We start from the raw sequence: 14,829 nt of genomic DNA, 5'->3' as shown, positions 1-14,829 counted from the left end.
TGGACCAATGTGCTCAACCCAATTCTCACTTAGCTTGAATTGGCTCAGCATATTAATGTGGTCATTATAACCATCACCGGGCATTCGCATTTTAGTTGTTCCCCTCAGATTCTCTCAGGTACCATCAAACGAGGTGGCCTTCTTCAGCTAGCAGAAGGAAATCTAGATAACAAAATGATTCACAGCTGAATTTCCAATCAAGTCTCCCATCGGCCAATTCCCAGATGAGTTCATGCAAAGCCCTTCAGCAAATATTAATGGCTGAAAGTAACTGAAAGAAATGTAAATAACAAAACTAAGTTTAAAGAAAAAAAAATAAGAGAAATTAACCCAGAATACACCTTAATGAGTAGGGTAAAAAATGTGCCTATAAAACACGCTGCAAGATTACACCCAATGATGTCAATAAAAGTCAAACCTTTTGTTTAGCTGGTAATTGTTGTTTTTAACTTGTCCTTGACACTGTAGTGGTGAACAGGCAGGCAGCTATAGCTCAGGAAAAATGCAGAAATAATTTGAAGATCAATACTCCAAATATCCAAATTATCTCAGGTGATTTTCCAAGAATGGGCCATAAATCCGTGAAATGGGGAAAATGACCCAACAAATAAGCTATCATATTGGTCTCCCAAATGGAGACAGTGCAGAGTCTAGCAGTGTCTACACAAAAGCCAGCTGAGATAATACTCTTGTTATATAGCGCGTTGTTTTGGTAACAGAATGAATGTTTTCCCATATACCTCCATAAATCAAGCTGTGTATTCCAGGTTTAGGAAACTGTTTTCTCCCTTGTTGGGTTGTGCTCAACACACAGGAACGAAAAGGAGAAAGCACAAAGACCTTTCACGAAGGCCCTGGTTGCATGCTTCTATGCACTTGGGTGCAACCTTTTTTTCCTGATATATGCCCTGTAACAGTGCTCCTCTGCTAAAGGAAGCAAAGACAAAGGCATCTGCTATACTAATATCAAATACATTTTTTTCCTGACGAAAAGCTGTAAGGATGCCAGCATGTCATACTGGGCCTAATGGTAAGTAACAGCCTTGAAACTGGTCTCACTAATGAATGGAGAGCCCTTCAAATCTAGTTTCATATAATGGGTCTCTTGTGATCTATTAGCTGCATGTGAAGTCAAACCAGACCCACTCCTCAAAGGAAAAAAAGAAAGAAAGAAAAGCTAACCACAGAAGTCTCTAATGTGTAGAACAGGTTAAAAGGTGATTTTCATGATTGTTCAAAGAATACACACTCCAAAAATCTCTTTGGCCCTACAGAAAGCACTTTTTGGATAGGCTAGCTGAGTTTTCCAAATAAGCTGTTCCAAAGGAAGGGAGCCATGCTATAAAACTAGCACTTCCTAATTGCCTGAATGGCCTGGCCTATGTGTTGATACCTTTTCCCTTTGGTTCTGTATCTCACCATAGGAAAATCTGCTGAAATAAGTATTATCATTCGTTTCATCTGCCAGTTCTCAGTCCATCCTCTTTTCCTTTCCCTGTTGATTCTCAGGCATTCAGCAATTCAGTAGTTGTGTGGGTATTTGTTTGTATAAAATTGTTTTAAGTTTTGCTTTTGCTGTTGGAAATGTAACAGGTTTCATGATTGTCAAGAATTTTGCAACACTGCATTTTTCAGGTGCATCTTTGTTCCGATGCTTGAGTTAAAGTGAAAATGTCATATATTTAGCATGCAAATGAAATTACATAAATATAATGCTTGAAATATGCACTCTAGCTCAGAAAGTATTTGCAATGTTCAATAAGAACCTGAGACTTTAGGATTGTCTAAAGACATCACATTGTTTTAATTGTGGGATAATTGTTGCATCCTGAACTCTGCCTAATTACTACATATTTACCGAAGGAAACAATCTCAAGATATACAGTAGGCCACTAAATTAACACAGCTTTCCCCTATAACCTTCCAATTTTGTTGTGTGCACTTAACAATTTCATTGACAGCAGTTGAATCATATTTTTGAGTCATAATTTCATTTATATTCCTTCTAACAACACACTACATATAGACTGTACCTAATAATAATTTCATCCTGTAGGCAACAAATTATTCCAGGAAAGGGGAGGGGGTGTTATACACATGGTAATAACACTAAGAAAAAGTCTGTTCTGGGTTAGTTTTAACAAGCTGAAAATAAGCATAGATAGCTTTTTCTCTGCCAACCAATGCAAAGCACCAAAGGTAATTGTGCATCATGATTATGACATTGGCATATATATTATTTTATAAAGAGGCATCTTAAAAATTGAATTACAAGGTGAAATCTCTAAAATCATTTCTAAAGTTTTTTTTTCCCTTACCACAAATTCAGACATTTAATGAGGTAAGCAAACCTATTGTAAAATAGCTCAGGTTAAAATAAGGAAATATTAGCTGCATCCATTCAGGTGAAAAGGTTAAACTCTGCCATATCATATAGAAAAAAATAAAGTTGTCCAGAGCATTTCACAGTATTGGCTTTTGTTAAACCATTATTTCTCAGTTACCTCAAAGTTTATTCAAATTTAAAATAAAGTGGACATTAAGGTTTTTGGTATGGTAGTTACTTTTCAGAAAATATGGATGTTATTATGCTCTAAGACATTCAAGAGAGAGAAGGAAAGGTATATTACACACTTACTTGCATAAGCTTAGATTTTGTTTGAGTTGGGAGATAGTATTGATAATTTGAGATTTACCAGGGAAATTCATTTGGGTTTGTTCTCCCTGACCATTCAGTTAAGACTAATGATGTAGACCATCATGTGCATTACGATAAAGTGCAGAAATCTATATGACTGATTACTGAAAACATTCCTTAAAAGTAGGATTTCCATAATGTTCTTTTAAAAATCTGAACAATAGAAAAGGCAAACACAGGTGATCAATGTTGAAAAAAGGGATAACATCTGAAGTCATTCAATATCTTTAGGTTTTTTATTATTTATTTATTTATTTATTTATTTATTCATTTATTTATTTATTTATTTATTTATTTATTTATTTATTTATTTATTTATTTATTTATTTTGCATTTTTAACTAGCAATCTAGTCCACCAAGTGGAGCCAAGTGTGGGAAAATGATAGCTTAGAAGATAGAAACGCATGTTGAATGATGACTTCAGGACGAAATCAATTTCCAACTTCCAGCTTCCTATTCTGAACCACCTATGAGGATGATTTAGATGGAGATTACTCCACCATGCAATTTTGGAGGGTTGTGTTTATGTGTTATTACTATAAAACAACAAAGGAAGGAGATCTATAGCTTCTGGATATTCTGATATGAAATAGCTGCCTATCCATGTTCTCAAATCAGCTGAAATTATCATTTCTCTATACAGAGATGCTTTAAAACATTAGCACATTTAGGCAGTGGTGAACCATTTCTGAAAAACCTTGCCAAGGAAATTGAAGGACCTGTCCAGGCAGTTTCTTAGAATCAGACACAATTGGAAGGAAAAGTGAGGGGGGGGAGAGAGAGGTGTCTATCTTTTGCTGCTGCTTAGAAGAGAAATAAAAAAGCGATCAGAAAGGGGACGTCAGTGAGAGGGTATTGGGTCTGGCTCCACCTGCAGTTTGCTTCAAAGGTGCTTATCACAGAACATCCAAACGATTATCCCTGAGAGAATGCAGCTCTTTATAAAAAAAAAGAAAAGAAAGAAAGAAAATGGCGATACACAAAACAAGTCCAAACCTGTAATGAAATGTCTGAAGAGAGCAATAGGTCGAAACAGTTGTGTTCTGTGTGAGATACAAAGAAATGCGGCTGAAATAGTTTATAGAATGCAAACAGTAATTATTCACTATAGGATGCTGGAGAAAGCTCAAAATTAGTAACAACAGAACTTTTTAATATTGTATTGAATACATAATATAATATATTGTATAGAATTGTATACAAAAAGCAAGGGAAATACAAATTTTTACAGTGGAAAAAAACAAGTTTTTAAACGAAATACAATACATACACTTCTCTGCTTACAGAAGCAAATAAAAAAATAGTACTAAAGTAATAACTGACTTCAGAAGTCCACAATTAAGCACAGCTACCTTATATTTTAACTGAAACTGAAAGCAGGTCTCTGCTCCACACATAGGGATGAAAATGTAGGATTTTTAAGGCTTTGAGTGAGCATACTAATTCACATATAAATAATATTTTTATGTCTCTGTTTTTCTCAATAAAGGTTGCAAAAGTTTGTCTTTTCAGAGTGATAGAAATAAGAGTCATTAAATATTTCTTATGGAGTTAATCTAATCATTATTTGCATGCAACAACTCTTTGCACTTTCAATTCTCAGTATGTCTAATTTTTCAGAGGACTATATATCTGAATAGATATTAGAGATGTGTTAATTCTTTAATGTCCTTTTTTGCTCAGTTTCTCACTTTTCTAACCATAAGTTTGTTTCAGGCTTGTTTGTAGTTCGGCTTATGAATATGCATGCATTCTGGAGTACATTCCTTCTTAGGCTCACATTTTGTATGCAGTTTCCCTAATATTAACACACTTAAACACTTCTTTTCTTACATAACAAATCTGTGCAGTGGTTCAGTGGATTGAGAGGGATGCTTCGGACCATGCAGGATGGTAGAGTAGAGTAGAGTAGAGTAGAGTAGAGTAGAGTAGAGTAGAGTAGAGTAGAGTAGAGTAGAGTGTAGAGTAGAGTAGAGTAGAGTGTAGATAATAGAATAGAGTAGAGTAGAGTAGAGTAGAGTAGAGTAGAGTAGAGTAGAGTAGAGTAGAGTAGAGTAGAGTAGTAGAGTGTAGAGAATAGAATAGAATAGAATAGAATAGAATAGAATAGAATAGAATAGAATAGAATAGAATAGAATAGAATAGAATAGAATAGAATAGAATAGAATAGAATAGAATAGAATAACAGAGTTGGAAGGAATCTTGGAGGTCTTCTAGTCCAACCCCCTGTTTAGGCAGAAAACCATTTCAGACAAATGGTTATCCAATCTCTTCTTAAAAACATCTAGTGTTGGAGCGTTTACAACTTGTAAAAGGCAGGTTGTTCCACTGATTAATTGTTCTGTCAGGAAATTTCTCCTTAGTTCTAAGTTGTTTCTCTCCTTGATTGCTTTCCACCCATTGCTTCTTGTCCTACCCTCAGGTGCTTTGGAGAATAGCTTGACTCCCTCTTCTTTGTGGCTGTCCCTGAGATATTGGAACACTGCTATCATATCACCCCTAGTGAGAGGAATATCTGTGTGCAACTTCTTATATCAGCCTCATCTTCTCTCTGAATCAGAAGGCAGCTGCAGACATAAGCATGCAATCTCAAGAAAAGAGGCAGTTACTTTAAAGAGTTGTAGAGAAATGCTACATTTAAACGCCTTTGTGCTCCAAAGCACTTTGGTTTTTAACCAGACCTGAAACATTGCACAACTTTATTGCACACGAAGAGAAATCCCCATTAGAAAAAGGGGCAAAGTCCTAAAGCAATGAATGTGTTCAAAGGAACAAAAGAGGATTTTTATTTTTTTTTACAAAAAGCGAATATATTTCAGTATATTACAATGTGTATTGGAAATACACCCGGCCCTTTTCATTGCCACCCAAAACGTTGCTACAACTTATTTTAATTTCTGGTTAAAAGTACATAAAGATAGACTTTTTAAAATAATAATAATAAGCCAACTTTTAAAAAAAAGGAAAAAGGAAAATCCTATTGGCGGCTCTGCCTCCTCCCTCAGTCACACACAATAGCAAACGCTTACAATGAGAATGGCTTCACTGGAGCAGGACTAATCCATTTGACACAGCTTCCATCCTGTCATTATGCAGAGGAGCTTCTTCCTTTTTAAATTGGAGAATCTTTTTCACCAGGAATTCCCCAGGATGAAAATGAGCCATTTCCATCACAGCAAAACAAATCCTTCTCTGGTGAATTTTGTTATTGTTTATTGTTACCAGCATTTTATCAGCACTAAACTGTATGAAAGCTTCAATTAGTTCTTGATGAATGATCCCATAAAATCATGTCATTTCATTTCCCCTGCCGGCAGACTTTTTTTTTTTTTTTTTTAACTGGGTGTTATTAAATGAAATATAATTGGGACAAGATTCAGGAAATGTAGAGTCATCTTGTTTCCCTTTTGGATTGGAACAGTAGAATGACTGTTGTTCAGTATATTGTTCCTAGATGGGTGGGTAGTGTTTTTTTTTTAAAAAAAAATACAGCACATTGTTCTTTAAGACAGTATGTATTGCATTTCTTGTAAAACCATTTATAAGTGGCAAACTAGGGTAGGTCGAGATACAATATGATGGCTATTTTCAACATCCGAACCTCAGAAAAATAAATAGCATTTTTCTCCGCATTATTTGACCACAAGTCTTGTGAATCGAGTGGCACAATCATTTATAATGAAGAAAATTAATTTCCAGTATCCTCAGAGGGTTGAAGCCTGCCCACTTCTGTCCCAGATGGATACTGCAACTTTTGAGCACATTTTCTACAGGAGCCAACTCTACCCAATAAAATAAAAATAACTGAGGAGTAAACATGTTCATGGAAGCAACCCATATGAGGAGATGGCGACCTGTCATAAAAGGTAAAGGTTCCCCTCGCACATATGTGCTAGTCATTCCCGACTCTATGGTGTGGTGCTCATCTCCGTTTCAAAGCCAAAGAGCCAGCGCTGTCTGAAGACGTCTCTGTGGTCATGTGGACGGCAAGACTAAACACCAAAGGCACATGGAATGCTGTTACCTTCCCACCAAAGGTGGTCCCTATTTTTCTACTTGCATTTTTTACGTGCTTTCGAACTGCTAGGTTGGCAGAAGCTGGGACAAGTAACGGGAGCTCACCCCGTTACGCGGCACTAGGGATTCGAACCGCTGAATTGCCGACCTTTCGATCGACAAGCTCAGTGTCTTAGTCACTGAGCCACCGCATCCCCACCTGTCATACTAAGCTGAGCCAAATAAGCATTGTTAACATTTTGGATACTTCAAGGATGATAGCACCACTGTATTTTTCCTGCAAAAATCATGATGACCGCTACTCACAGCAATGAGGTTTTCCTGTATTTATTGGCTGTTATCTAGTGATCCCTTGTATTTTTGCAACCTATCTGTAGTAGCCCCAAGTATTACCGCGCTTCCCCAAAAATACAACCTTCCTCGAAACTAAGTCCTAGCTTGATTTTTACACATGCACCCAATATAAGTCCCCCAAAATAAGCCCTAATTAAGACCCTGCCCAATCCAGGGTTCACAGGTAAAAATTAAGATAGGGTGGGGATTGGGGGGAGCTGCCCTACTAAAGATCAGAAAGTTGCAGCCAGGCCTCACACACCCCAACACCTGCCTTGCCGGCCCATTTCTTCTGCAGCCAGCAAAGCCAGCAAGGCTTTCCTGAAGGCATCTGCAGTCGATAACAGAGCTCCGGATCAATCCAGAGCTCTGTTATCAGCTACAGATGCCTTCAGGAAAGCCTTCCCAGTCTCAGAAGAAGTTCCTGAAGGCCTCTGACAGTGAAAAGAAGGCCAAAAGGATGCACGTAAATGAGGTGAGTCAATGGACAACATCCCTCCCCCCTAAAAATAAGACCTGGTGCCTTTTTTGATGGAAAAAAATATAAGACAGGGTCCTATTTTGGGGAAAACATGGTATATCCTAAAAGATAGTTGTAGCTCAGTGATTCCAATGTTACTCTACAGTATTGCAGGCTAATTCTGCTGACTGCCAAAAGTTCGATCCTGACCGGCTCAAAGTTGACTCAACCTTACATCCTTCTGAGTTTGGTAAAATGGTAAACCTTAGAGAATAGAGCTTAGAGAATGGTGTAAAGCACTATATAGCAATATATAAGTCTAAGTGCTGTTGTTATATGGGCAGGGAATCTGTGTCCTTCCAGAAACTGTTGAACTATAATTCTCAACAATGTTTGGCATTGGCTAGGATTGTTGAGACTACTAAGAGTCAAACTTCAGCAGCATCTGAAAAGACACAGGATGGTAATCATGTCATCTTAATTTGTAAAAAAAAAGATGCAAGATTAGAGAAAAAAAGAAAATGCAGAAATCAGTGTTTACAATTTGCAAGGGTCAAATGAAAATAACCACAGAGAAGCTTTTAGAGTACAATCACCTTATTTACTTGTTTGTTTGCATATTTATTAAATTTATACGCCACCCATCTTACCAATAACGTGGCTCTGGATGGCATACTACACCTTATTTATACATCGTCCATTTGCTTTTGCTTTTGCCTTTGCTTTTTCTTTTTTCATTTGACTTGATTTGATTGCATAAATAATGTAACACATTTTTATTCATAGCACTAGAAACTATCAATCTTAAAGTATCATTTATTGAGAAAATATCTTCTCTACATAGCATGTTAGGGAGAAATCCAAACAACTATACCCAAAATTTCCGAAATGACAGCAGAAGCTCACAAATTGATGCATGGGACAGAATAACATAATAACAGAGTTGGAAAGGACATTGGAGGTCTTCTAGTCCAACCCCCTGCTCAGGCACAAGACACTATACCATTTCAGACAAATGGCTATCCAATCTCTTCTTTAAAAAGTTCCCGTATTGGAGCACCCATAACTTCTGTAAGCAACTTGTGCCACTAATTAATTGTTCTAACTTTCAGGAAATTTCTCCTTAGTTCTAGACTGCTTCTCTCTATGATTCTCTCTGTAAATATAACTTCACTTTATACAAACTTCACTTTTCTAACTTGGCGATAGAGTGAAATTCCAATCATAGGGTGAAAACATTCATGGAAAGCCATGAAGAAGATATGTAGAATAACAGACTTCAATGTTTTTTCTTCCAGATGCAGTAAAATGAGATCCAACACACTGAAACAAAGCTTCTGATTCTACAATAAAGAATCACATGCAAGTCCCCTTGTTCATAATTAGTGTAACTAATGAGAAACCCATCATTACCAATGAACCATACTAATCAGTGAATGATTACATGGGTTTCATGTGCTCAACAGATCAAACTTTTCAGAAAGTCCTTTCATAGAACCTCTCATCACCTCCGAGGCTGTAGTCAGCTGTAATGAAGTCATATTCATGCATGCACACAACAAGCCTTTTGTTGATGCTTGCCAGCCAGCAGCTATCCAAGCCCACACAGCGTGTTACTTTTTGAAGAAAGGTACAAAAATCAACCAACTCACATTCAGAAGACTGACTTCACTCAGATGGCATATTCTTTTCTGATTTAGACTCTCAATGCACAAGTTAAAATCAGTTGCAACCCCACACACAGCCAGTTTTGGGTGGATTCACCAAAATTAATCAGGAAGATTTCTGCTCCTATTTAGTTCTATGCTTTTATTCCAAAACAGAATAGAATGGAATGGAATGGAATGGAATGGAATGGGAACGGGAACAGGAACAGGAACAGGAACAGGAACAAGGATAGAAAAGAGAAGGAGAAGGAGAAGGAGAAGGAGAAGGAGAAGGAGAAGAAGAAGAAGAAGAAGAAGAAGAAGAAGAAGAAGAAGAAGAAGAAGAAGAAGAAGAAGAAGAAGAAGAAGAAGAAGAAGAAGAAGAAGAACAAGAACAAGAACAAGAAGAACAAGAAGAAGAAGAAGAAGAAGAAGAAGAAGAAGAAGAACAAGAAGAAGAACAACAAGAAGAAGAAGAAGAAGAAGAAGAAGAAGAAGAAGAAGAAGAAGAAGAAGAAGAAGAAGAAGAAGAAGAAGAAGAGAATTTGCTACTACCATAGGCTAAAAATGCCAGATTACTTAAAAGTCCAAAGTCTTGCAGGGCCATGGCTGTGTCATTGCTCTCTGGAAGCTTCCAGACCAATGTAGAGATATTTTCCAAAGCAAGCTGAGGTAAACAAATCTATGTATCATTGGCAGCAATGATACATAGATATAGGGATCTATATTTACATATGTTGACCTTTCACATAAAGACAGTGAAGATGACTCTCTGAAGAGAAAACTTACTCTCCAAGCAGGAAAAAAAAACTTTTTGCTTGATTAGAAAACAGTGAACCCAAACAAAACAAGAACCATCAACTTGCTTGACACTCAAATTAATCAAACAGCAACATCAATAACAGCTTCTGATTATTCATGTCATGCTAAAATATAAATATAGAAAATGACTGATATTTCCTCAGGCACAAATTGCTAGGACTTGTTTTGTGACTTGGGATTCCTTCTCTCTCCTACTGGAGAGACTTTACTCTCCTACTTTAGAAATTGTGTAACTATTTGTGGTGATCCTGTAAGTAAACGTTTCCAAAACTGAAAATATTATAGAAAAGGAATTAAAGAAGGACAGATTGATTCTGAGGCATAAGCAACTGATCATTTCTTACATATGTCAGAAAGAATTATCGTAAGAAACAAACTGTCCAAGGAACTAGTTCGCAGAAATCTATAAAAAATAAAAAATAAAAACAGATAGTCAAATGTGTCTTTGAACATGGATTCCAGATAAACCAGAAATCTTTAGTTGTAAGCATTGTTCTTTTTAGCAATACATTTATTCTAAGACAAGAATAGTCTTACACAGTTATTCAATTACAGATCTACAAACGAAATGCAAAATGGAAAAAATAACCCAGCTTGTCAAGGGTTACAGAGCAGGTAGGTGAAGTTTGCTCTTTTATAACTTTGTGACACATTTGGGGTATACATCTTCAGAGAATCTGTAATGCTGCTGGGCTCCCATTTTAAAGGACTCCACATTGGTGGAGTTCCCTCTTTGAAGAATATTGCATTTTTAAAGGCATGCAGGGAATGTCAAAATACAAATATGCTAGCTGAACTAAAGTAGATGGGAGAAAATCACACACATACCACCGAGACATATAGAGAGACTTGATTTGTCTGAGGTATATTAATCCTCAAAAAACTACAGTTAATTATTTCAGTAATGTGCAGGTAGAATTCCCATTTCTGCCTCAAAACCAGATGTGTTCAACTTATCTAAATATCTTCAATAATATGATAATCTTCTCAAAGACATAGACATTTTTCAACAGAAAGGTAGATAGAAGATATAGATAGATAGATAGATAGATAGATAGATAGATAGATAGATAGATAGATAGATAGATAGATAGATGATAGATAGATAGATAATAGATAGATAGATAGATAGATAGATAGATAGATAGATAGATAGATAGATAGATAGATAGATAGATAGATAGATAGATAGAGTTAGGGATGACGGATGTGTGTGTGAGAGAGAGAGAAAGAGAGAGACAGAGAGAGAGACAGAGAGACACACACAGAGAGAGACACACAGACAGACAGACAGAGACAGTGACAGAGAGAATATTGAAGACAGGAAGAGTTTATAGTTCCGAGATGAAATACATATTTGGCATACCAAAAGTCTGATCCATGGTATCTCCTTGTATAATCTGAAAAGAACATTTTCTAATGTTCTAGAGCAGTCCTTTCTTAACTGGTTCCCGTAGGTATTCTAAATGGCCACTTACCATCTACTGAGCAATATATTATCTAAATCCAAAAGAACTGGCTGATGACACATTGAGGAATGCTGCTTTTAAGAGTCTCTGCCAATCAACACAAACCATACAGATCCAGTTAGAGTAATAATGTATCCATGTATAATGTCACCTCCTGTAATCCCGTGCTATCTCTTTTCTTTTTTAAAAAAATTGTCTGACAGATTTGAAATCAGACATTTGTAATAAATATTTATAACAACCAGTTAAAACTTTGTTTAAGCAATTATCAGAGAAAGCTCACGCCATGCTGGCTCATGGTCTATATTTTATGTTTTATGTATTGTGTCTGTGATTACAGCAATAAATGTTTGCTACTAGTGATAAACTGCTAGACAAAACTTGGCAACTTCCAGATGTGTAATCTTCAGTTTTTAAATGCTCAGCAAGAGCACTTAACTTAGGAATTTTAGGAATTGAAGTCCACATAGCAGGAAAGCACCCAGGTTTGGAAAACAGAACTAGACTATTACGGTAAAATTATGTGATAGGCAACTATATCAATTTAATAGGAGAAATTTATTTATTTATTATTTTACTTATTTATTTATTCTGTACGCCATCTATCTCACTCTACAAAATGACTTGTACAAATCAATCACTGAACCCTATGATTTCCTTATGTCATATCAATGACATCATGGCTGGTTTGTATAACATAGATAAGTTGAAGACCTTAGTCAAGAAAAATATTTAGAACCATGCATGTAACTTGAAATGCCATGTAAGTAAACAGTATTAATCTACTGAATACCTTAGGAATTTAGACTATAGACGCAAGCTGCTGTTAAAAACAAACATCACAATTGATATTTTTGCTTTACTATAAAAATCCTCCTAGGTGTAATACTTTATTTTTCTTGGCAAGAGAAACTCTAGAGAACAATTCTGAGGGTGAATTACAACTGTAGAAACAGATATTATGCTCTCATTGTCTTTATTATGCTCTCATTGCCTTCTGTCAGTCTCTTTTTCTATTGCCTTCCATTTCTTCAAATGCTGGGGTTTCTTCCAATGATTCCTTCATTACATTATACATGCAATGAGTGAGTCCTGTAGCTGAATCTGAACCTGAGTTTACTGCTCTAGTGGAAGATTCTTAAAGATGTGACAGAATCAGGGGTGCTATTCAGCAGGTTCTGACAAGTTCTGGAGAATCGGTAGCAGAAATTTTGAGTAGTTCAGAGAACCAGCAAATACCACCTCTGGCTGGCCCCAGAGTGGGGTGGGAATGGAGATTTTGCAATATCCTTTCCCAGGAGTGGAGAGGGAATGGGGATTTTGCAGTATCCTTCCCCTGCCATGCCCACCAAGCCATACCCACAAAATCAGTAGTAAAAAAATTTGAATTCCACCACTGGTCAAAATCTGGATTCCTAGGAAGAAGGAGTTGTATTCCAGAGGGCAAAGAGGCAACAGAGTTTTGATAATTTGGTCAGGAGAAAGAGAGATAAGAAGGCTTCTCCCCTGTAATTCTTAGAGTGTATTATTAGTGATGTAAGTAGTTGTTTTAGTTTGGCAAGATTTCTGCCTGTAAGTGAAGAACAGTAAAAGAAACTCCTCAGAAGTAATTCCATGTGTTTTTCTTGGTTTCAAGGCCTGATAAAATATTATCCAATCAATAATACTCTAGAAGTCTGGAGCCTGACATGCTAAATGTAATTGTAGTAATGGTGATAAAAGTGTACCGGCCACTTTTTCCTTTCTTGCATTTTTCCCCTGGAATTTGGCTGGAATCAAATTCTAATTTCAACATAGGCATTCCCAGAGAGCCACACCACACAATATGCTTCATGTGGAATGTGAAACCACTTCAGAGGTGGTATTCAGCAGGTCCTGACCAGTTCTGGAGAACTGGTAACAGAAACTTTTGAGTAGTTTGGAGAACCAGTAAATACTACCTCTGACTGGTCCTGCCCCCATCTATTCTCTGCCTCCCAAGTCCCAGCTGATTGGGAGGAAATGGGGATTTTGCAGTAAACTTCCCCTGGAGTGGGGAGGGAATGGAGATTTTACAATATCCTTCCCCGGAGTAGGGTGGGAATGGAGACTTTACAGTATCCTTCCCCTGCCACGCCCACCAAGCCACACCATGCCCATCAAGCCACGCCCACAGAACTGGTAGTAAAAAAATTTTGAATCCCATCACTGAACCACATCTTCCATTTCAGTTCCGTGAATTACAAATAAGTTTGTGTGGAAAGGAATTTTATTAAAAACACAGAACATGGGCATAAACCTCTTGTCTCCAAATAGAGACAAGCAAATAGAAGAATTCACACTGCTATCCCGGACATTTCTTCCTCCCAACCATTCCAGCTCTATGAGAAAAGGAGAAAGAATTAATGTTGGTTCCAGCTATAATAAAGGCGGGGGAGGGAGAGAGAGAATTGTCCCAGCACTTTGCCTTCTTTTCACAGCTGTATCATCTTTCATGTACCTGTAATTAATTATGGAAAAGCAGTACGATAGCCACATGCTAATATGTTACTACTGAAACTTCTATGTTGCTTCACTCCAGTGACACTATGTGGCTTACAAGTCCCATCATATGCCCAGAAATTAAGCATAAATCCCAGCAGAACCTATAATCACAATCATAGTCTGATTCTCACAGTACGTCGGTGCAAATAGAAGACACTTCGACCATTTACATCTATTTCAACAAGCCTATTTTTCCCTGAAAAAGAAGAATCTGGGCATGTTACAGTTTTGACCCAACCTTCCTTCCCCTCCCCCCCAACATTGCAATTAGTTGGGATTCTTGATTTGATGGATAGGTTCTTTCGACTGGCACGATGCTGTAGTGTGGTCAAGATCCAATTTAGAAGTAAGAAATTTCCTGGCAGTGAGAACAGTTAATCAATGGAACATCTTATTTCCAGAAGTTGTGGGTGCTCCATCACTGGAGGTTTTCAAGAAGAGGTTGGACAACCATTTGTCTGGAAAGGTATAGGACAGTGTTGGCGAATCTTTTAGGCATTGAGTGCCAAAATGGGAGTGCCAGAAACCAGAAGAGCAGCTCCCTTTGAGTGTGTGCGCGGAAGCGCCGGAAACCAGAACAGCAGTTCCCCAATGCACATGCACGCACTGGGAAGCTGAGCTTCCGGTTTCCAATGTGTGCATGCATGTCAGTCACCTGGTCTTCCAGTTTCTGTTATGCATGCACACACAACGACCAGCTGGCCGGCGCGCATGCGTGTGCCAGAAACCAGAAGCTCAGTTTCCCAGCGTGCCCATGTGCACTGGGAAGCTGCTCTTCCGGTTTCTGGCACTCCCGCGCACAGGAAGACCAACTGGCTGGTGCGCATGTGCGCCCCGGAACACGGAAGAGCAATGGCCAA

Source organism: Pantherophis guttatus, chromosome 1, assembly GCF_059756535.1.
Source record: "Pantherophis guttatus breed Tessera chromosome 1, ASM5975653v1, whole genome shotgun sequence".
Lineage (NCBI taxonomy): Eukaryota > Metazoa > Chordata > Lepidosauria > Squamata > Colubridae > Pantherophis > Pantherophis guttatus.
The sequence above is the reverse complement of the archived record's forward strand: the minus strand, read 5'-3'. Positions refer to the sequence as shown.